This window comes from Equus asinus, chromosome X (assembly GCF_041296235.1).
Source record: "Equus asinus isolate D_3611 breed Donkey chromosome X, EquAss-T2T_v2, whole genome shotgun sequence".
Lineage (NCBI taxonomy): Eukaryota > Metazoa > Chordata > Mammalia > Perissodactyla > Equidae > Equus > Equus asinus.
This window is the reverse complement of record NC_091820.1, coordinates 102,745,649-102,770,664: the sequence shown is the minus strand read 5'-3', so window position 1 is coordinate 102,770,664 and position 25,016 is coordinate 102,745,649. Positions and strand designations below refer to the sequence as shown.

The following is a 25,016-nucleotide window of genomic DNA, read 5'->3' as shown; positions in this document are numbered from 1 at the left end:
TTCCTAATTGGGGAAGATTCTGCCTCCTAGGGGATGTTTATGGCATCTAGTGGGCAGAGACCCAGGATTCTGGTCTTATAATGCACAGGACAGATCCCCATAACGAAGAGTTATCTGACCCCGAATGTCAATAGTACCAAGGTTGAGAATCCCTGCTCTAGAGCCTCTGATGTTCTACTCTGTTAGACGTTGCATGTGGAAATGTGGCTCTAATTTTATAATTGAAGTCAGTGAATAAAATTTGTATTTGCAGAGAACTTTGTTGGAATGCATAAAGTGAATAATTCTTTCGGTGTTATGTAGACATAAAGTATGAGATTTAGTCTAAGACTCTGTGCAAACAAAATGAGCTGGAAAGTTGAGGCAACTACCCATACTATTCAAATCCAGTGATATCCTCCACTTACCACCCTGCTATTGAAAAAACTTCGGCTCACTATGCACAGATTGGTAGTCTGCACTGAATGAATTTACTGAATATTTACTTAGCACCAGTATATGAGTTTCAGGAATCAAGAGAGGCTTTGGAATGAGCCTGGAGGTGGGAAAGGAGAAATTAGAAACAAAATGCCATTTCCTTCAAAGTCTACCTCTTGTACATGGCACCTTTTCACCTCCTTGTCTTACACTAGAACAGTGGTACTCAACCAAGGTCACTCCCCCAAGACATTTGGCAACATCTGAAGACGTTTTTTTTGGGGGGTCGCAAATTTGGGGTAGCGGTGCTACTGGCATCTAGTGGGTAGAGAACAGGGATGCTGTTAAACATGCTACAACGCATAGGACAGCTCTCCAAATAAAGAATTATCCAGCCCCAAATGCCAATAGTGCCGAGGTTGAGAAACCCTGGACTGGAGGAGAAACAAACAATCTTCCAGGTTGATCAAAATAATTTCTTACAACCAGAGAGGGTTCTAGTTATCTTAGCACATCTCCTTTTAAAGTGTGTGTGTGTGTGTGTATGTGTGTGTTTCACCAACCCCCCTTTATAGCTACTGCTTTGGCCAGATTACTGTTCGTGTTGAAAGACATTTCAGAACACAGGTGCACTTGAGTAATATCAAACTTCTTACCCTAGCCTATAAAACCTTGAAAAACCAGGCCCTCCCCACCTTTCTGTCTCCTTTCCACGCCCCTCTGCCTTTGGTTCTCTTGACCCATCTTGCTGCACAAGGCTCAAGCCCAGACTGGCTTTATGACCTTTGCACTTGATGATCCTTCTGCCTGGACCACTCCTCCCCCAGACCTGGGCATGGTTGGCTCCCTTTCATCATTCCCATCTTAGAGCTCAAATGTCACCTTCTCAGCAAAGTCTTCCCTAATCACCCTATAAAGTACACCTCCAGGCAAAACATGCTGTTGATCTCATAGTTTTATGTTGTACATAGCACTTACCACTTTCTGAAGTGATCTCATTTGTTTGTCTTCTACATTAGCACACAAGCTCCCTGGGAGCAAGGACCATGTCTCTGTAGTTCAGCTTGTATCTGTGTGCACCATATTCAGTCTGGCACAGAGTCAGAGTTAAGTAAATATTTGTTGAATGATCGAAGGGATGGATGAATTAGTTGAGTAAAGATTTAAAATTTCCGGAAATTCTGAATTTGTAGGAGACGTTGTTGCTTCTTTAGCCTTTAAAAAAATGGAAATTGAGAAGTAAAATTTCAAAATACGGAATATTTTAAAAGAATCATTTATAGTTTGAATGCTTCATCACTTAGGAACATATTACACAGGATGTAAATTTCATTAGATCATAAAATGGTTATACTTGTTATATTGCATGTAAATGAAGAACTTGTTCAAGCAATAATGAATTTAATATTGAATTAAAAATAATTTAAATTTTATTGTTTAGATTTTTTCCCATTTAAGAGAAGCAGAAAAACCCTTGAGGAGATGAAAACATCAAAGCTGAGGCTGTCAAGTTTTAGGACTTAGGGTCCCAAGCTGATAAAGAAAACATTCACTCTTAGAAAATGAGCCAAGAGAAGTAAGTAAGAAAAGCATCGCACAACTCACTGAAAATGAATTTTACCCCCAGGGAACTTTATCTACTCAGTTTTATTTTGTGAGATATTACTATCAGCAGTGTCTTCTCTGATGCTTCATTTTATAAACTTTTGAAAACAGAAAGTTTATAATCTTTTGCTTTGTCCTTTCAATACAGAATTTTTATCATAATTTATTGAGGTGAAATTCACATAACATAAAACTAACCATTTTAAAGTGAACAATTCTGTGGCATTTAGTAGATTCACAATGCTGTACAACTGCCCCTCTATCCAGTTCCATAACTCCACAGTAAAATCCCATACCCGTTAAGCAGTGTCTCCTCTCCCCTCAGCCTCTGGCAACCACTATTTTGTCTCTACGGATTTATCTATTCTGGACATTTCATATAAATGGAATCATACAATATGTGACCTTTTGTGTCTGGCCTTTTTCACTTGGCATGCTGGTTTTTTTCTTTCTTCCTAAAGCTCCAGTACATAGTTGTATATCCTAGTTGTAAGTCATTCTAGTTCTAGTCGGACACCACCACAGCATGGCTTGACGAGTTGTATGTAGGTCCACACCCTGGATCTGAACCAGTGAACCCCAGGCCGCCAAAGCAGAGCGTGCAAACTTAACCACTCGGCCATGGGGCTGGCCCCTTGGCATGCTGTTTTTAAGGTTCATACATGTTGTAATATGTGTCAGTACTTCATTTTTATGGACAAATAATATTCTGTTCTATGGCTATACCACATTTTGTTTATCCATTCATAAATTGATGGACATTTAGGTTGTTTCCACTTTTTGGCTATTATGAATAACGTTACTATGAACAAGGGTGTACATGTATTAGAGTACCTGTGTTCAGTTATTTTGGATGTATACCTAGGAGTGAAATTGCTGGATTACATGGTAACTCTATGTTTAACTTTTGAGGAATTGCTGAACTGTTTTTTTTTTTTAAGATTTTATTTTTTTTCCTTTTTCTCCCCAAAGCCCCCTAGTACATACTTGTATATTCTTCATTGTGGTTCCTTCTAGTTGTGGCATGTGGGACGCTGCCTCAGCATGGTTTGATGAGCAGTGCTATGTCCGCGCCCAGGATTCGAACCAACGAAACACTGGGCCGCCTGCAGCGGAGCGCGCGAACTTAACCACTCGGCCACAGGGCCAGCCCCCTGCTGAACTGTTTTCCACAGCAGCTGCACCATTTTGCATCCCCACTAGCAATGTAGGAGGGTTCTAATTTCTCCAAATCCTTGCTAATCTTTCTTCTTTTTTTTCCAGTTTTATTAAGAAATAATTGACATACATCACTGTATAAATTTAAGGTGTACAACATGATGGCTTGATTTACATATATTGTTATTTTCCTGTTTTTTAAAATAGCCCTCCTAGTGGGCATGATGTGGTACCTCACTGTGGTTTTGATTTACCTTTCCCTAATGACTAATGATGCTGAGCATTTTTCATGTGTTTATTGGTCATTACAATGTAGATTATTTCTTTTCTGGTTATTACTATTTTTATTGAGGTAACATGAGTTTATACTATAAGGTAGATTATTTCTGACTTTAGAATATTTCTGAACTTTTACAGTTTCTTTTATATAGTGCAGAAGATAGAAAGATAAGAGGCAAACAGGAACGAGAGAGCTAGTATTACAAAATTATATTTGGCAGATGCCCCAAGTGTCTTCCTGGCCCCAACCCCTGAGAATGTCACATTTTCCACAACACCGGAAATTTATTTTCTGATATCAGGTCTTACAGGCCTTGAATATCTGCTGATACTGTTAAATAAAATAGCAGAAATGTCATAAAAGTGGCAGGCAGGAAGTAAGGAAGGCAATGGTAGATGGGTCAAGCTGACTATCAACTTCATGGATCCACTGGGTAAGAAGGAGGTTGCAACCTGGAGTGGACCTTTGTAGAGTAGATTGAGCTCATGTGGATAATCAACAAATGTATTGGAAAAATTTGCTTTTTTTTCCTTAACAAATTAGGTAAAGGCGAAGAAATCATCTTTTCCTTCAAAATTTCTGCTTGCTTTCTCAAACATGTTCCCCATAAATTAAACAGATTGTATTTTCCTGTTTTCCTTAGATATTCTTGACGTTTTTCATCTGAGAAATTCAGAGCAGTTTAATAAGTGTGGTTACGGTAATCTTGCTTATGGTTGCATTGTCAAACTTCTGGGAAATGGATATGAGGTAGACAATGTGGCCAGTTAGGATGAGCTTTGAGCCAAGAGTCCGGAGATCTCTGTTCTAGTCCCCAGTTCGGAAATAACTAGCTTTGTAACCTTGGATAAATTATTTAACCTCTTGGAGCCTCAGTTTCCTCATTTGTAAATAAATGAATGATTGGACTTTAGATTATCTTTAAAGTCCTTTACAGCTCTAAAATTCTATTTGAGAAGTTCATGTGTTATGTACTTTAAATTTCAAAGGCAAATACATACTCCTTCTTTGTTTGCATGTACAGAAATTAAAACCGCAACCTCAGTTCAAACCCATATCGACAGAATAAGTTAAAAAAGAAAAAAAAAAAAAAGGCCCAGGGACACAGATTGCCAAGTTCTGAAGCCATGCCTCAGTACACTAGTACGTGTGAAGATCTGCCCTCTGCCCTGAGGTTTCTTAATCTATGGTCTGCAGTGTGTGTCGTAGATGTTTGTTTATCAAATATAGCGCAACTGGCTCAGACAGGACATAGCACTATTTCCTAGTCAGCGGCTAAAACATTTCTCGTCTCCTGAGCTTTTCCAGTCTTAAACTCCATAACTTCTGTGACTTCAAATGAGGACACTTTGATTTTCACTTAATCCAATGATGCATTTTATTTTTTGCAGGAAGATGCTGAGTTTTGAAACTACCCTCCCCCCCCTTCACTGGTAGGAAAAGTTATAATAAATGGTAAGATGATTCTGCCCTGCCACCACAGAAGTCTTCTTCCAGGCCTTCTAACACAGCACCCAGGGTGTTGTGGGTCATCTCATTGCCAGGCGAGTATGATCAACAACTTTAGTCCTTGATGAGGAGTCAAAAGTTTAAGATCTATCTGGGAAGGGTTACGTTACATTTGGTACAGCATAGCATGAGGTTGTCCACAATTTTGGGATTGAAATACAAAGCCAATGGAAAGGGTGAAGCTAGTCATCTCAGGTGAGAGTAGCTGACATGGTATTTGCGTTAGTATTTATTTCCAATTTTAGAGGTTTTCTTACGATAAAAACTGTAGCAGGTAAGATAAAGGCTTTATCAGAATTTATGATCACAGAACTTTCTCAGGGAACTGATCTGATCTGTATTATCTGAAGACCTGTTCTTGATATTTTATTACCTCTTGGCTATTTCTTTTTTGTTAATTTACAGGTGTACTTTGCATCAGTGCTTTTTTGGGGTTTCTGTATTTCACCTTTCTTTCAGCCCTAGGTCAGCTTGTTTATTTCCAAAAAAGCAGAAGCTTCTGCAAAATGCTGGGAAACAGGGTAGAGTATGAGGTGTGAGGGAGGGAGGTGTGATTGAAGCCGAAGGGACTTTTATGGTTAGTGTGTTCTGTTCAATTAAGCTGTCTCTCCCTGGATATTTTTTTCCCAGTAGAATGTTAAAATACCGTACTCCTGCCAAAAAATTCCCCAAACTCAAATCCTAAACAAAAGAAACACCTTCTCTACCCTGATTTAAACACTATTTTGTGTTGGTGACTATTTCAAGAATCATTATATTTAATTTAATTTAAAATTTCTTTTGTGATTTTACAGCAGATCAATGAATGCGTTTGTCTTCTTACTGGGGTCTATTTATCAATGAGGCTATTACTACAAATTATTGTTTTCAATTTCTTTTGAAAATCAGCGAAAAAGTGTTTTGGTGATATGAGTTAATTACCTTGAAATGTATCATTTGATTCAGCAAGTCTACATCTAGGAGTTTTTCTAAGAAAGTAATTAGAGAAGCACACAAATTTATATTCAAGGATGTTCATAGCAGCATCATTTATAGTACTGGAAAAATTTAGGAACCAATGTAAATGTCCCACAAGCAATAGGGGACTGGTTAAATAAATTATGTGACACCTATATGTTACAATATTATGCAGCTCTAAACATTATTTTTAAAGAATTTTTAATAACATGGGAGAGAGCTCATGTCAAATGTCAAGTGAAAAAAAGCACACAATACTATATACACAGAATGGTTCCAATATTGGAAAAAATATAAATAAGAAGAAACTGGTAAAAAATAGATGAAAATACTAATAGTGGCTCTCTCAAGGCAGCAGAATTGTGGATTTAAAATCATTATATATTTTTGGTGTTTTCCATACTTTCTATGATGAATAGTTATTACTTTTAGAAAAAGATATAAAAAGTTATTAAACATTTTAATGAAAGCAAATTAAACAACAATGAGATAGCATTGTTTGCCTATCAGACTGGCAAGATTTTTAAAGATTGATAAGATTCAATGTTTTCAAGAATATGAGGAAAATAGCACTCTTATACACTCTAAATAGGAGTGTAAGTTGGTTTGGCATTTTTAAGAGACAATTTGATGGTATCTTTTAAAATTTAAAATGTACATACTCTTTGACCCAGCATCATTTCCACTTACAGGGCTCCACTAGACACTAGAGATGCTTGAACAAATTTACAAAGATATATGCATAGGGATATTAATTGGAGTATTGTGAAAAATTAGGGAAGAATCTCGAATGTTCATCAATAGGGATATGACTAATACATTATGGCATATCTATATCACCGAATACTGTGTAACAGTAAAAAAAGAATGAGGTATAATTCTTTAGATATCTACATACATAAAGATACGGAATATCTTTAGATATCTTTAGATATCTACAAACATAAAGATATGCAATGATGTTTGTGATACATTATTAAGTGAATAAAAGCAATTTGTAGAGCAATATGTAAAATATATTCTCATTAAAAAAAAAATAAGTATAGGGGCTGGCCCAGTGGCACAGTGGTTAAGTTCGCATGTTCTGCTACTCGGCGGCCCAGGGTTTGCCCGTTCGGATCCCTGGTGCAGACATGGCACTGCTTGGCAAGCCATGCTGTGGTAGGCGTCCCACATATACTGTAGAGGAAGATGGGCACGGATGTTAGCTCAGGGCCAGTCTTCCTCAGCAAAAAGAGGAGGATTGGCAGGAGTTAGCTCAGGGCTGATCTTCCTCAAAAAAAAAAAAATAAAATAAAAACAAAAAAAACCAAGCTCATTATTAAAAAAAAAAAAAGTATATGTGACCATCTACGTGCCCAGGAAACATTTGGAAAGATATCAGATTGTTCACAATTGTTATCTCTGTAGGGTGGGATCAGAGATACTTTTACTTTATAGACTTCTGTTTGGACAAAAGAAGTGAACATGCCCTTTTTTTGTAATAACAAAATAATAAAGAGACAATCCGCAGAAAAGTGGGGCTTATTGTGTGAAAATTTGCCCTATAAATAGCCCTTCAGGAATATATTAGTCCAGGTACAGTGATGTCCAGCTACAAAGAGTTTGGACACCTTCACATAGGGCCTAATTTGCACCATGGCTCAATAAAGAGAGAAAACAGTCACAAGGAGGAACTGATTCGTAAGCTGATCTAGATTGCCATACCTAAATTTTGCCCAGTGGCAACAAAACCAGATTTCCTGAACTCGTTCATCAATACCATTGAAATGAGCTTGTAGAAAGCTGAGGTTAGCCACTGATTCCCAAAGCTGCCCATATAAATGGTGTGGATTAGATACATATTACAGCTAAAAGTGACTCTCAAAATCTTTGAGTTCACCTTCAAGGATTTGCTTTAAACGTCTTTTCATAGGAGAGGTTCCCCCTGGGTCTAATACAGAAGTCAGATCTTCCAAAAAGAGACTTTGCTTCTCTTTTAGATGGGTTTATATGACAATGAGATGGACATGTGAAACATTACTTATTCAGCCATATGCACATTTTCGTTTGACATAATAATGGTACCTACCTCATAGATTTATCTTGAGGGTAAAAGGAAATAATACATGTAAAGTATTTGGGGCAGTGCTGGGCACATGGTAAATATCCAATAATTGGTGACCATTATTATTCAAACATGTTGCTAAAGATTTTCCGTTTGAATAACAATAACTTGGCCTGTACTAGGCGCCGTATTTGGTCCAAGCGAAGGAGACAGTTTTATTACAGCATTTTAGTTTGAAGAAGGATTGCTTTGAATAGATGTTCAAAGGTTTAAGCAGAGTGAATATCTGGGTATAATGAGGGGGTTTGCCCACTTCATACAAGGCTTTAGCGAAGGGTATATTTAGAGGATGGAAGGGAACAGGGCTTAGCCTGGAGGTCAGAGAGTGACTTAGTGAAGAAAGTGAAGGTGGTGGTTGCAGACCACTTCTCAAGGAATTTAGTCCTTGGCTTTAAAGAAAGTCACTCAATAAATAGGAGAATCTGGAGAAAGACTGGTGTGGTATAAAGGAACGATGTGAGTTTTGGTTCTAGCTTCCTTTTTCTCATCTGTAAAATGAGGAGGTCGAACTTGGTAATTAATAGCCACCATTTTCTGCACACTTGCCATAAGCCAGGCATTTTATGAGCATGATTTCATTTAATGCTCCTTCAGAAGAGCCTTATGCATGAGGTACCATTATTATCCCCAGTTTACAGATGAGGAGGCTGAGGCTCTGAAGAGGTTATGTAACTTGGTCTAGGGTGGTACAGGCTCAAAGCCCATACATACGGTTTCCCTCCTGCTACCCTACCTCTCTGTGTCCTCCCAGCTCTAATAGCCAATGATTCCAAGTAAGAGACATTTAAAAATTTTGTTGTCATTTGACTTGTCTTTTAAGAATGGGAGAGGAAATCAAATCTTCCCGTATGTAAAAGAGAAAGGAAAATAAAGAGTGATTGAAGGTGAATTATGATATTGATGACCTATCTTTTTCCCTATCATTACTGGGCTACAATTACTACAGAAAGTGGGCAAAAATATATACCAAAAGCAACTTTCTGGCAGATTTGATGACAACCACAGTCCATTTCATTTGCCTCTGGTCTTATGGATAATATGAATATTTTATTCTTTTTTTTCCCCCTTTTTGAGAAGGTTGCTAAAGCAGTTTGCAAGGCTACTGCAGAGGCTTTTATTTAGAGGATACGAGTTTGCTTTTAAAAAGACAGAGAATGAGTTAGTGAGAGACACGAAGTCAAGTTCCATTAAAACTCTGCTGGGATTTTGATTCGGACTGTGCTGACTTTATAGATTAATTTGGGAAGAGTGGAGTCTTTACAATTCTGTCTCTTCCCATCCAGATGCATTCGATATCTTTCCATTTGTTTTGGTTTCTCAATTAATTTAAAAACCTGTAAACTGTATCAGAATGAAAAGAAACTGTTATTCAAAAGATAAAAGAATCATTTCTCAAAAAATAACTTGTAGATCCAGCTACTCTGCCTTTGACCAGTTTTGAAAATAGTAGCTTAGGTTATTATTTATGCTCACAGTGAGATCATCTTCTGCCTAGGTTTCTGATTTCACCAGTGTTTTCAGACGTGCCACTGAAGACAATATTTGGCCTGGTTATTGGGTCTGAAAAAAATAAGGTCTTATTAATGACAAAACATAACTTGTCTATGCAAATATTATTATAAAGTCCTGCTGCTTGTAGAGGGACCACAGGAGGAAATGATTATTTTACAAACCTGTGAAGTATGTTAACACGCGAAGGCTTGTTACACAGTCAATAAAGAACAGTTGTTTTCTGCCCTTCCATAAATAACCAATGTCAGGAGCAGCCTGGCTATCTGTTTCAGCTTCTTGTTACAGGGGAGTAAAATGAGCGAGGCCTGTATATCACTACCTGCTAACAGAGCTGTCCTGTTAAATTCTGTTTGGCTTCAAACAGTTTAATTTTCATGCTTTCAGGGCTTTTTATGTTGTATTTTGAATCTGTCAATTGTGCCGTACATTTTCCTCTTTCTCATTTCCACATGTTTATCTCTTCTGTTTCTAACTGGATTGGTGGTGCTGGGTAGGACTTATAACCCAGGAAGCCTGATGTCCTGGCAAGCGCCCTGGTCTGGGAGTCACGAGAACTGTGGTAGGAAATCCAGGCTCTGCTACTAGTTAGTTGTGTGACTGGACAAGTCATTTAACCTGCATCTGTTTCTCCATCTGTGAAATAGGGTTAATAATCGCCTGTCTTCCTAACTAGTAAACAATGGTGCAAATGTTCTCTCTAAAAGGTCAGACAGCTGGCTGGGGGAATGTTTTGCTCCTGGGTCATAGTTCTGGAGGGTTTCTGATGACAAGAAATTAAGCAAGGTTTGTTTTGACCCTGAAAAAGTGAAAAAAGAAAAGCTAGAAATAGTCAACACTATTTCTATACATTTGGTTTCCTTTTTGGAGATGCAGCTCTTCTTTCCTCTTCATCCTGGGTGTGGTTAACTGTAGAGGAAAGGTGAGATATGGTATGTGATAAAGGTAGCCAGAACTGTCAGCATTAGTAAATAGCTTGTGATTAAGATCTTGAAAGTTCAAGTAGTTTCTTGGGCTGATAAATACATCTATCTGTATCTTATACACTCATGCACATGCCTAGGTATGTTCATATACATATTCATACAAACAAAAACGGATAGTTTCTGGCTGTCCTTTATACCTTGTAAAGTTGGAGGAACTTCAGTAAGCTGAGGAGTCCACGTTCAGAAGAAATTACCTGAAAATTGAAAAGTTCTGGGCTAAGTGATGGATAGCAAAGGAAATCAACAAAAGTACTCTTTAATTACGAGTTCTTTTTCATCTTGGTCCAATGCATTGATTTATATGTTACACTGGGTCTGTACTGTGTCTGTATTTTAATTCCACAACTAGACACTAAGTTTGTTGAAGGCAGGGATGATGATTCCTTCAATTTCTTTTGTGTACTGTAGATGACAGCGCTCTGTACACTGCAGGTACCCAGTGAATTATATAGCTGACAAACGATTACTTATTTCTAGTATTACAAGAAGATCTCATAAAAGAAACGTGACAATTAAACTTGTTGTTTGAAGTCTTGAACTTTCTAGGTCAATCTCGAAAAAGGAAGTTACAAAGCTGCTATAGCAATATTTATAAGTGTTATTTAAAAGTGGGTGGGTCTTTTGGAAATTGGATAAGTAACCCCACTTCAGAGCAGCAATACACAAAAGCTGTAGCTTTATGCTCTCCAATTGTGGGCCTCCAACGCCTATAGTGTCACCTGGGATCGTTATTAAAAATTCACATTTCTCAGCCCCACTCAGATCCAAATCACAATATCTGGGGTTGGTAGCTTCAGGTACTCATTTGAACAAGCATCCCAGATGATTCGGATGCATACTAAAGATTAAGAACGACTCTAGCCTGTAATCTGAGGTGGTGAGACACACACACACACACACACGTTGTTACGTCCAGTAATTCTACAGGAAAATGGAAAATAGCAAGTGAAACGAAACGTCCATTACTAGCAGGAAGAGGAAGCTACTCCTCCATTATGCATCAGGGAACTGGAAGAAAACTGACGCTTTATTTCTTTTGGTGATATATTCTTGACCATTTGTCGTGGCTTATTTGCAATTATGTTCTGTCCCTTTTGAAGTCCTGAGACAGTTCGCCAGAATTTTATTTTTAGCAGCAATTTCTTGAGTTTCTTGGGAACAGGATTTGCAGAACTGGCTCATAAGCGATGATCAGGGCCAGTAAGATGTCACAGTGCTGTGGTGACTTTTCCTTATCAGTGTGGGCTCTTCTGCCATTACACCATCGTGCAAATGGAAGGCATAAAGTGAAAAACCCTGCGTCCTTGTGATGGTTCATAAGCCGGAGGGACTGAGGGTCTTAACGCAGAGAGAGGCACGATAGACGGAAGAGAGGCATTATCTCAGGCTCGGAGGAGCAGGATGCCTTTAATCAAAGAATGTTAAGATCTCTCTCTAAAGGAAGAGCCGTGAAGTCCAAAGATGATTATCTTTAGAGGGCAGCTGGAAGATGACCCGAGGGGAACTTTCATCCCGCTGTGGAGTCCAGGGAAGCAAGCACAGGTGCGGGCGTGGGCCGGTTCTGCACCTCTCTGAAATCTGATAGGGGCGAGGACCTTCCGAAAGCACCCTGGAGAACACGGCCAGCAGCCCAGCAGCAGCAGCTCGGAAGCGCGAGCTGGAACCTGCGGCGAGCCTGTGGGGAGCCGTTAGCCGACCCCGCTCGCCGCAGCACCCCTCCTTCGCCCCCCACCGCCCACGAGGCCCCGCCTCTGGAGTGACGCGCGGGCCAGCGGAGGCGGGAGCGTGGGTGGGCCGAGCCCGCGGCCGCCGGCGATTCGGCCGGCGCAGCCACACCACCCCGCGCCCCGCTCCGCCCGCCCCTCCGGGTGCGTGTTTTCCGGGCTCGCGCCGCGCCGCGCCTCGCCCCGCCTCCGCCTGCAGCCCGGGTGCGCGCGCGCCGCTGCGGCTTTTTCTCCGGCGTCCGCGGCGCGCCCCTACTCGCCCCAGAGCTAGCGGGCACGCGGCTCCTTTCCGCTAGCTTCCCGAGCGCGAGGCGCCAGCCGGCTGCGAAGACGCCGCGGGCGGCTCATCCGGTGAGTAAGCCCGGCTGCTGAGGCGGCGGCCCTCGCACCCCTGCCCTGGAGGACTCGGGGCGCCAGCCCCAGCGGCGCCACCGCCTTACACCTGAGCCCCGAGTAGCTGGAGAGGACGTTCCAGTTCCCTGAATCGGCTCGCTTTCTTCTGTAGCCGGGGCGATCCATCCACCCGCCTGCCCCGGGGCCAGGGAGATTCCCGAGGTCTCTGTATCTTCTCCTTTGCTCAAGTCTGGGGTCCTCGACACCCTGGCCTGTCTCTTTCTGCCTCTCACCGCCCGCCCCCGAGGGCCAGAAGCATCTTCCCGATCGAGGTACTATGCTTGACCATGACCCTTTCCAAAGGAGTACATCAAGTGCTTGCCAGACCTCCAAACGACCTTTAGGGCGCCCCTAGAACTCAACTCCATTTTGTCCCCTCTGGGTCGCTCTATATCTGAGGGCTGGGGGGGTCTCTCTGCTCCTGGAAGCATCCGCCCTTCGAATTTGAGGGATGCTCTGGCTTCCGATATTTTCTTAGCTTCCGTGGATCTTTAGGTATGTTAGAAAACGGCTGGCTTCTAGCAGAAGCATGCTCTTATTTTTTCCTGTTCTTTCTGTCTACATCCCTGTCCTCAGTGGGTGCTGTATATTTAGCATTAGCTTTATTCACTTCCTCTTCCTCTCATTTGAGTGCCTTACAGAAAGAACTGTGGCTGATGTCTTTAGAAAAATCGAGGAGAATATGATTCATTGCCTAACCTCCATCAAGGGGTTACATATTTTAAATAAGACGTCATTTCTCCTCTTCACTCCAGCATCTCCTCCTTCAAAGGCATTTTTTTCACCCTCTTGTAATGAATTCGCACTATCCGCTCTTTTCACCTTAAAAAAAAATCAATCATCGCTCTGAGAAAAGACGGTGAGATGCAGAATAAGGGCAAAATGGCATTTAAATGAATCCCTTTGAAAAAGTAAGCAGTCTGCTTTATTTGTTAATGGTTTAATCAATGCCTCAGTTTTCTCATCTACAAAAAGGAGGATGGTCCTTCTAGCGTTTTGATTCCAGGACCTCTGAATTCATGCTCAGTAACGTGTTGCTGCAAAATGGAGATTTAACCTGATTAAAACCCCATTTCCCGGTAGTTGCTTGTCACTTTAGTTTTTTTGTTTGTTTGTTTTGCCTCTAGCAAATAGTTTTACCTGTTCGTGGTACATAAGGCTGCATGCAAGTGCAGATGTAATTACGGTACCGGCAAAGATCGTATCCATCAAGATTTCAATAGTCTAAGTCCTCTTCTTTGAATTCTAAAATAGCTCATCTTTTCTGTTGAAGCTGCTAAAGTGTAAGATGTGCAAGACTCCTGTAAGAATTAACATGCTCTCTGCCGTTTAGGTGGATGATGAAACATTCCAGTGTTAGTATACTTGCACCACAGAATAAAGTACCTTATTGTTCTGATATGAGAAGCAATTTGACACCTAAAAATCCACAGAAGGTGTAATGCAACAGTTAAAAGCTCAAGTAAATTCAGTTTTTTCCCCTAAAAACCCTATTTAAAAAATAAGTTATTCAGATTAAGATTTTTGTTTGAGAGTTTTAGGTAGGAGCGGGATAGATGGGTGGAGAAAGGAGAGTCTTGCCCAATTCAGTGAGAAGAGAAATGAATCGGGACTCGAGATGCTCGGGTACCAGTTCCAGCTCTAGCTAATTGTGTAACCTTGAACAAGTCACTTTCCCTCTCAGTTTTTGCATCGGTAACAATGTCGTGATGGTTGGCAGAATGATCCAGAAGTCCCCCAATGTGAATTCTTTGTTCTTATACTGAAAAAAAAAATATGATGCAATTTGCATTAAGGCTGTGCCATAAATCCTTAGTTATACCAGTTGTTTAGAACGTTTTTCTCAAAGATCTGCATATACTAGTTCTAATCTACATATGCATAATTCTTAATTCATCCTTATCAAATGAATTACTATAGGTGGAAGTCTATGAATTGGGGAGCATTTTACAAACGGTATTGTTAGCTTCTGCCTGCAAGTGAAATGTGTGCCGACCACGCTATTTTTTTTTTTTTTTAACGTTCATGACTTTTAGAAATTTGTAAGGGAATGTGTATGTACTGCCATGTAACTGTAATTGACTAGGCACTTTACAAGAATAGGCAGGTATCTCATGCATCCATTTATTCATTCATTTAACTTATCTTGTTCCTTCATCTCTTACTTTGTGCCAGGTCACAAGGATATGATGGTTAAGAAGACAATCCCTACCCTACGATTTTATAGTCTGGGATGGTGGTGATGGTAGTAGGGGTTGTGGGAGGATAGATGTATGTACAGCTTATTTTTATTAACAATGACAGCAGCAGTCAAATCATGAACATAAAATCGTGGGAATATTAAAGCTCCACGGGAGAGGAGAAGATCATAGTATTAATTGTAACCTGAGACTCTCTTCTTGGCATTCCTTTTTTTTTTCCTTCTTTCTTGACTTTCAATTGCTGAGACTTTAGCAAAAATAAAAGCTATATTTTTCTACTCCTGCCACTGGCTGGTCTTATGTATTCTTTTCCTTCTTTCTTTTTTAGCTGTTTATTTTGAGATAGTTGTAGGAAATACTACCCTTTATCTAATTTTCCCCAATAGTAACATCTTGCATAGCTGTAGTATAATATCACAACAGGGAAATTGAAGTAGATATGATCCATCCACCCAATTCAGAGATCAGCAGTTTTACACGTACTCATTAGCGTGTGTCTTTTTAGTTCTATGCAGTGTTATCATGTGTAAATTTGTGTAACCACCACTATAGTCAAGATACAGAGCAGTTCAGGGGCCGGCCCGATGGCGCAGTGGTTAAGGGCGCATATTCCGCTTCTCGGTGGCCCGGGGTTTGCCGGTTTGGATCCCGGGTGCGGACATGGCACTGCTTGGCACGCCATGCTGTGGCAGGTGTCCCACATATAAAGTAGAGGAAGATGGGTGTGGATGTTAGCTCAGGGCCAGTCTTCCTCAGTGAAAAGAGGAGGATTGGCAGCAGTTAGCTCAGGGCTAATCTTCCTCAAAAAAAAAAAAAAAAGATACAGAACAGTTCCATCACCACAAGGATCCATGGTGTTGCCCTTTTGTAGCTCCAGCCATCTCTCTCCCTCCCTTATCTCTGGCAACCACTAATCTGTTTTCCATGCCCATAATTTTGTGATTGCAAGAATGCTATATAAATGGAATCATACAGTGTGTAATTTTTGAGATTGCCTTTTTTTCACTCAGCATTAATTCCCTGGAGTTTCACACAGGGACCCAATCTCGTATCAATAGTGAGTTCCCTTTCATTGTTGAGTCCTATTCCATGGTGTAGATGTACTACAATTTGTTTAACTACTCACTCATTGCAGGACATCTGGCTGTTCCCCCCCGCCCCCCTTAGTTTTATAAGGAACTGCCAAACTGTTTTCCAGAGTGGCTATACCATTTCACATGCCCACCAGCAATGTATGAGTGCTCCTCATCCTTGCCACCATTTGGTGTTGTCACTGTTTTGTTTTAGCCATTCTGATAGATGTGTGGTAATAACTTGTAGCTTTCACTTGCATTTCCCTACTGGCTCATGATGTTGAACATCTTTTCATGTGCTGCTTTGCCATCTCTGTATCCTCTTCAGTGAAATGTATGTTCATGTCTTTTGTCCATTTTCTAGTTGGATTTTTTTTATTGTTAAGTCCTGAGAGTTCTTTATATATTCTAAGTACTAGTCGTTTGTCAGACATGTAGTTTGCAAATATGTTCTCCCAGTCTGTAGCTTGTCTTTTCATCCTCCTCTCGGGAGTTTTGCAGAATGAAGGTCTTCAGTTTTCATGAGATCCAGTTTATCAGTTTTTCCTTTTATGGATCATGCCTTGTGTGTCAAGGGGTCTTATGTACCTTTCTTATTTAATTTTGTTCCTTCCTGTTCTGTCTAACATCCAGTATTTCTGTAAGCAGTGCGAACATTTTTTCATTCAGTAGTTCTGGAGCTCAAATGTATTGTGTGAAAAAGTGGCCTTGATGGCTTAAAGTGTGACTACATAGTCATCCTTGTTCTCACTATATTAAAAGGGCTTCCATCATTTTGTGCCTTTAACGTATAATTTCTGCTTTACCAAGCTCTCAAATGAAATGTTAAAATTAATATTTTAAACCTAAATAGATACATGATGTGCCAAAGAGATTTTTGGTTTCACTTTCTAAATTAAAAATATCTTGGCAGAACTATATAGTTTCTTATCAAGGTTTCTGGTAAGTAATCCAAAGGACAAATTTATGTTCTTATTTAAATATACCTTGAATGTCTGCTTCTGCATTTTGAGTAGTGAAGTTGTGGATCATGACTGTGGATCTAGTAGGCTTTTTCTATTCACCCTTGATTATCAGAATACTGAAGAGAAGACTGTTTTGTTTGTCTGTCTAGACTGCATGTTTTCCTTTTATAGTAGCTACTTAATGTTTACTTTAATTATCTTTTAAAATAAGCATTAGCTTTAAGGTGACAACAATTTTATATTTTGAAAAGTGTAGGTACTTGTGTTATGAGAACAACTTACAGGAAAAGGTTAGTGATTGATTTTGAGAGTATTCATTTCTGTGAGATGGTACTGAAATTATTCCTTGTCCCTTCAGTGTCACCGTATTTCCTCAAATAAGTGTATAGCCAGGGTAGTGGATGCCTATTTGAAAAAGATCAATCATTGATGTAAGGCCGGGGTGGCAAAATACTGCCAGTGGCCAAATCCTGCCCACCACCTGTTTTTGTAAATAAACTTCTGTTGGAACACAGCCACATCCATCCATTTATGTATTGTGTAGCTGCATTCAAATACAGTGTCAGAGTTGAAACAGAGAACTTATGACCATAAAACCCTGTTTATTCTGTCGTCCTTTATAGAAAAAGTTTGCCGAGAGATAAAGTAACCTTATAAACTACTGAGTCTCTGTGTTACAAAGGAAATTTAACAAACTTTACTTTGACGTTTAGTACCTTTTAGTTATATTTCCATGGGAAATTGTGTTTCAGAAGAGGGTATTCGTTTTCCTTACTAAGTCTGCAAGGCACTGTAGTCTAGGAGCAGCATTAAGGAATGGATGGAGAGTTTGGAAGGTTGATGTCGTTGTTGTCCTTAAGTGTGGGTTATTTCAGTGTGAATGGATGGCAACTAGTGAGATTCAGAAAGAGGCCTATGCAGTCCTGATGTCCTTTGAAGATCGTCTTGTGAGCCAGAGTGGTAATGAGAGAGCCAGGCGTGGCAGCGCTGTTGCTCTTGCTCCCAAAACTGGTGTGATCTTTAAATACATAGTAGGTTGAGTCTGTCAAACTGAACTTAGATTGTTGGTTTGTTCTTTTGTTTGCGCAGCTTCCTTTTGTAAGTTAGAAGTTGACACTTTAGTTCTTTGAAATGCCCTACGGGTGACATGGAAAACAGAAAGTTAGGACAGTTGGCTATACATTTGGAAAGAAATGAATCCCCACATCACATCATACACAAAAATAAATTAAGGATGGGTGTGAGGGGATATCTCATTAAGGTTGTGATTTGCATTTCCCTAATAATTAGTGATGATGAACATCTTTTCATGTGCCTGTTGACCATCTGTATATATCTTCTTTGGAAAAATGTCTGTTCATATTCTCTGCCCATTTTTTGATCGGTTGTTCTTTTTTTTGTTGAGTTGTATGAGTTCTTTATATATTTTGGATATTAACCCCTTATTGGCAATATGATTTGCAAATATTTTCTTCCAGTTAGTGGGTTGTCTTTTTGTTTTGTTGATGACTTCCTTTGCTGTGCAGAAGCTTGGGTGAAAGGGGGTAAAGGGGCACATATTTATGGTGATGGATGGAAACTAGACTTTTGGTGGTGAACTGTATAGAATGCAGTCTATACAAAAGTTGAAATACAGTGATGTACACCTGAAATTTATATAATGTTATATATATAATGTACAAACCAATGTGACCCCAATAAAAAACAAATTAAGGATGTATTTTAAAAATCTGAGTATATATTTTAAAAACTTCTGGAAAACATAGGACACCATAACAGAGTTAAAAAGGCAAGTGACAGACTGGGGGAAAAATCTCCATATGCAGTACAAACTTTAATTGACTTTCACTTAACTGAACCACCACGTTAAATGATACTCTTCATTTCCTTCGTAAAGTACACTGTGCGCTGAGCACTTGCTGTTAGTAGATTCGTCTCCAGTAGGCCAGTGTGCTTGTGGACCCACCAGCAGAACAGGTGCTTCTATTATTGAACGTATATATGCTGGTTGTTCTTGTTTTTGTAAATATGTAATTTATTTTCATATTTTATAACTTGATAAAATATGAGTAGTAGGAAATTGAAGTTCTTATGAAAATTTACAGATGATGTGATGTCTGAGATTTCCTTCTAATTATATGGGGAGGAGGAGGTGTGGAGTGCAAAGAGATGTAAAAGAAAGACAATTCAGCATATATGGATAATTATTGAAGCTGAGTGATAGTTATGTTAGATTCATTATGACAAAAATTGGGTGTTTGGAAAAAGTTGATGAGAGCAAGTTATTACTGTTGAATTAGGTGTTAGACAATAAAAGATTTGTATAACATAGAGATAAAAATCTAAAAGGGTTCTTCACTCGTAGTGCTTTGCCAAGTGTCTTTTAAATTCTTTGAAGCTCAATGTTATCTAAGAATTCATTTTAAATTTTTTTATAATCAGTGTGCCTGGAGTTAAAGAAAAAGGTCATCACCTCTTGGCTGTATATCAAATGTTTGATGAATGAGTGTACATTTACTACTGATAAAGTGAAATGGAAATGAAATGTTTGTCATGTGCATATTTTTTATTATTATTCACCTTAATTGACCTTTTCAGTTAAGTAATCAACTGTTCCAAATAAGATTAGATAAAATGGCTTCTACTGTATAATATGCATGATATGTAAAGAGCTCCTACAAATCAAAAATAAAAAGGCACCCAATAGAAAAAGTGGCAGAGGGTTATGAATTGGCATTTCCCAGAAAAAGAAATCAAAATAATGAGTAAAAAAGAAAAGATGTTCAAATTCACTCTAGTAATTAGGGAAATGAAAAGCATCTTTCACCAAATATATTGGCAAAAACTATATCTACTTTTAGAAAGAACTGGGCACTGTCATGCACTGTTAGTGAGAATGCAAATTGTATAGCTTTTTGATAAAGAATACCAAAATCCTCTCATTTTTAAATGTACATATATTTTGACCCAGCACTTCTGTTAGGAAACTGTTCTAGGGAAATATCTGCTCATATGTGTAAAGAAATATTTAAGATTTCACTGTGGTGAAACTAGTCATAACATTGAAAACTTGGCAGCAACCTATATGTCCATCAGTAGGGAAATGATTTAAAAAATAACCTGGTGTTCTATGCAATATCATGGGGCTATTAAAGGAAAGAAACCCCTCAGATAGGCCTATATAAACTGACATAGGAGTTCCGAAGTATGTTGGTAAAGGAGAGAGAGGAGAGGGAGGGAGAGGGCGGCTAGAATGGTCCATATACTGTGATTTCACTTATCTAAGAAAAACTACAAAACCGTATCGTGAGTATGGATAATACCAAAAGGTCTGATTGATACACACCATGAGTAATTATCCCTGCTTGTGGTATTAGAGGAAGGCAGTATAGGTATACTTTTACTTTTTTGCTCTATAGAATTCAATAGTGTAATTTAAATTTGTGATTACTATTTTGCTAGTAATTATAAAGATCAATAATATGAAACCTTTACACCCTGGAGGATGCTTACAATGCGATTCCTTCATTGTGCCTTGTACTTAGTGAGCAGTCAGGTATTATTTTTATAATTTTCTCCCTTTGTTAAAGTACTATTTGTACTTTCTGAATTTTCTATACTGAGAATATAAGTATAAAGAAGAATAAAAGCACCATCATCCCATACAAAGGGAGATCTCTTGTTAACTTTTGGGTATATAGGATTGTGCACACGTTTTTGTACACACATATATGGGTGCCTGCATGTGCACAAATATACACGTGTATGCACATGTGCAAACATGTATTTTCTTTCTACAAAAATGGGCTTTTATGGTACATAGGGATTTGTAACTTGCTTCCTTTAACTTGACACTATATTGTGATCACCTTTCACAATCGGTAACTCTGAATAAGTGAAAAAGACATCTCAGTGGGAAAAGAACAACACTGTGCCTTGTAAATACAATGTTCTAGTTAAAATAACTGGTTTCTAGGACAAACTATAATCTTAAAAAAAAATTCATGGTCACCAAAAGTAAATAACCAAGGAATTTTTAAATTCTCAATGTTGAACCACTTCAGTTCTGTTTTAAATTTAACTATGAATGTATTATTTAAATTATAGTTACTAGTAATGATGTATAAGTGCAATATATTAAAATATCATTAGAAATCTTTTTGGGTGGAGTTTCATTTTAATGAAGATTTTAAAGCTGAGCTTTAATAGTTGCTTTGGTTCAAAGGAAACTAACTGCTCTGACTAATTTTTGGTAAAGGTGTGGGTGTAGTTGTATTCTTTCACAACTTACAAGAGTAAAGATAATCTAGGTAACTGTAGCTACACGAATCTTTGCTATGGTATCTCAGTCTATAGTATATAAAATGGAACATGGGGAGAACTGTGTTGGAGGCCCAAGTTTGACTTGGGCAAGCATGTATGTATTCTGCTCTCTTATGTTATCTAGAAACATTTTCATTAAGCACATTCACTGAAGGCTCGTTATAACCTCTTCTGGGTTTCTACTGTGGGACTTAGAGGTGAGAATACCTTACTCGACGCTGCAGAGTTTTTGATGCCTTAATCATTTTCCATGAATTCACTAGAGTATTTAACAAAAGAAGATTCTACCTTGCAGACAGTGGTGTTGTGAAGGCCCTGTATAGCTGCTCACGTTTTGTTCTGGCGATTGACAGTATCCCTGTTCTCCGAGGCCGTGCATCTTGGCCTTTTTGGAATTGATTTTGCAGCGCGAGAATTTTTCTCTCCTAGGTGCTGTCAAGTTAGCAGATTTTACAGGAAAGTCAGCATAGAGGTACCCTATTTCTCACCTGATTAATGAGAGGGGCATGTGAGATCCGGCTGTTACAGAGGTGTCGAAAACATTAATGGCGGATTCTAGTGGCTGTAATGAAGTTAGTGCTGTGGAAGGCATGGTGAAATACCTGTTTTCTCGTAGGTATTTTGTTTATTACCTTTAATATATGCTTGAAGTATTTTACTACTATAAAATATGTAAGGATAGAGTTTTGAAGGACCACTCCCCTGGGGGCATCTGAATAATGAGTTGTCAGAGAAAGGCTGGAGAAATAGGCAGAGCTGCTAGCTGAGATGGTGATCATTCATTATGCTCAGAATACGTTAGTCATTTTGGCTTCTGAAATGAACTGAAAGCTGAAAACTTCCCTCAGACAGGAAACAGGAACTGGGTGAATGAGCTTAAAATTCAGTTGTGGCTTTGAAAATAGAAGAGAAGAAAAGCCAGAACTAGCACTAACATCTCATGGGATGAATCCAAGTCAAAAATGCTGTGTTCCACATGAGCACTGAAGATGCTAAGTTGAGAAGTAGCTTAAAAGAATAATTGGAAAATCATAACTTGACTGAGGGGCAGAACTGGCCAGAACTAGCTATAAACAATTGTTGGATGAATGTGTTTCAGACAAACAGAGCAGAAAAGAGAAAAGCAGGCAGGGATAATGGTATTCTTACACCTGGAACCACAGACACCTTCAGGATGTGCTCAATCGCAAGGTTAGTCTAGAATGGGTTAGAGTCTTTGGTAAAATATTTGGCATTCCCTTAGTGCACAGGCAGTTCCTTACCAGGAGTAGGTTAGAATTTCTGTGAAGCAAGTAATTTCCATAACCTGGAAACTAGAAGAGGCAGGATTTAGGCTCACTGTCGGTGAATTACCGCAACCTACAGATGGGAAGCTATGTAGTGTTTATTTCCCCGAATAGAAAGAAATGTCAGCATTAGCATATTCATTCAAATATAGTTACATGTTACACATTTTTAAGCAAAATGACTTTACTTGTAAGGATATTATACAACTCAAATTTCCCCCAGAAATTTTTGGATTCCTTTACCTAGATCTTTAGTTTAATTTTAGTTTCACTTGTACACATATTTACATTAATTTTAATATTCTCTCAGCCCCCAAGAGATTGCTGAGTATTAAGATGATTGTAGGGGAGTAGCTTTCTTTAGGAAATAGCCCTGAAAGAGTGGATTTCTTTACAGGCAGTATCCCTGTAACGTAGTTTGAGAAGAGACAGCTGCAAAATGGAGACCTCCATGGTAAATCCCCCGCCTCCATCTTTATTCCTGTTTTGAAATGGAATTCCCCCACCTCACTTTGACAGCATTTCTTGAGGGACTAGGTGAGTAGAACTGAATGAGGGATGATTCTCTACCCCAGGAGTACAAAATATTCAGTGGGGTTAAAAAGACACTTGCACCAGTTTGTTTTTTTTGTCTCATAAAGCCCCGAACCCTAGAGATTGTAGTTTTTTAAACCTCTTAGGGAGAAAGTGCCTGCTTACAAACTTGTTTCTAATTGTTCTCCACTGAGTGAGACTGTTGACCACCTCCCTCCCCGCCTTTGATTGAAGGGTCATGTTGCTTAGGGCCCGCTGGCAGGAAAGAGGAGGCGGATGCTATCCCAGGGCATTACCAAAGGAGCAGGAGGTGGCAGTGAGCATATGGTCTATACCAGAGTGTACTTTGAGTTTTGAAAACCAAGAATCTTAACCCCAGTTTGTTTGTTTGTTTGTTTTTTAAAGATTTTATTTTTCCCCCAAAGCCCCCCGGTACATAGTTGTGTATTTTTAGTTGTGGGTCCTCCTAGTTGTGGCATGTGGGACACCGCCTCAGCATGGCCTGACCAGTGGTGTCATGTCCACGCCCAGGATTTGAACCAATGAAACCCTGGGCTGCTGAAGCAGAGCTCATGAACTTAACCACTTGGCCACGGGGCCGGCCCCCATCAACCCCAGTTTGCACTTTAGACGTATTTTAAAATCAAGTTGTAGCCTATGGGATTCCTTAAGCTAAGAGTATGTTTAATTTACTATCACAATCTCCATCAGAAATCTGCAAAATTGAGTCAAACCTCTATTTGTCTTTTTTCAAAGGTTGGATTTATCGTTATATAACACATCCATGTTACTTTAGATTTTGACTTTAATAAGACACAAGCAACTCATTTGGAAGCACCTAATTTTGGTTGAAAGGATTGTTTTTCAACCTAGAGTTGATTTCTCTAATTTTGCATCCTTCCCACCTATTGTAATGCTAAGGGAATTTTATCTGTCCATTCTCTTTTAGATGTCATAACATTTTATAATGATCTCATGCTTTTGCATTGGAAGGAGTGATTAGGAATTTGGTTAGGATGGAAAATCAGTAGATTCTTTGCTTCTGCTGCTGACCTCTCCCTTCGGTGTAAAAGAAAATCAATGATGTTTCAAAGCTGCACAGTTCCATGCTTGAGTGCATAAAATCGTTCTGTGGAGTGATCTTCTAAACTTTTAGAATTTGTGTTGAGTTTGGTACTTGGCCAGGTCTGGGGCCATGTCCTGCTATTGCTAGACCTATTTTTTCCCTTGCTTTTACCGGCACTGCTCCATTGCTGCTGAAAGATCAGGATGTTGCGTGGCCTTGGCACTGGGCACTGAACCTCACTGCCTTTGTCTTCTACTTTCAGACAGAGCAGGTGGGGAAACCGTAAGATGGAGCGCTTGGGAGCATTTTTTTTTTTTTGAGGAAGATTAGCCCTGAGCTAACATCTACTGCCAATCCTCCTCTTTTTGCTGAGGAAGACTGGCCCTGAGCTAACATCCTTGCCCATTTTCCTCTACTTTCTATGTGGGACGCCTACCACAGCATGGCTTGCCAAGCGGTGCCATGTCCACACCTGGGATCCGAACCTACGAACCCAGGGCCGCCGAGAAGCGGAACGTGCGAACTTAACTGCTGTGCCACAGGGCAGGCCCCTGGGAGCATTTTAATAATACCTTTCCTTATTCTTTAAAAATCTGTCCTGTAAGACACTGTCACGTAACTTCAAGATATATGGTAAAAAGGAACTTTTATTTTTGAAACTTCCTCTGTGTTGACCTTAGATTTGCTTTTGAAGAGGAGCAAACACATAAGAACGCAAACCAGCTTCTTACCTTTCACTGCTGCTCACATTGGTTGCAGATGCTTCAAGGAGGGTTGAATTATAACCTAGTTTAAAGATGATATGTTTTAGATTAAGTATTCACAGGAATAACTGTAAAGTGATGTCTTAAAGGCGAATTCCATTGCAGATGCAGCAGAAGTTAAATGCTTTAGGGATAAACGGGTGATATCTACAGTAGGAA

At 39.3% G+C, this 25,016-nt stretch overlaps 1 protein-coding gene across 5 annotated transcripts in view; it reads left to right on the top strand.

The window, feature by feature from the left end:
• Nucleotides 1-12,128: 12,128 nt before the first annotated feature.
• The window catches only part of ACSL4 (acyl-CoA synthetase long chain family member 4), an 89,767-nt gene continuing 76,879 nt past the window's right edge, over nt 12,129-25,016 (top strand). Inside the window, exon 1 of one of the 5 annotated variants that reach the window (XM_014854609.3) lies at nt 12,129-12,603. The gene's annotated coding sequence lies outside the window, so the exon portion shown is untranslated. The other 4 variants (XM_014854611.3, XM_014854608.3, XM_014854612.3 and 1 more) reach the window with 4 other exon arrangements.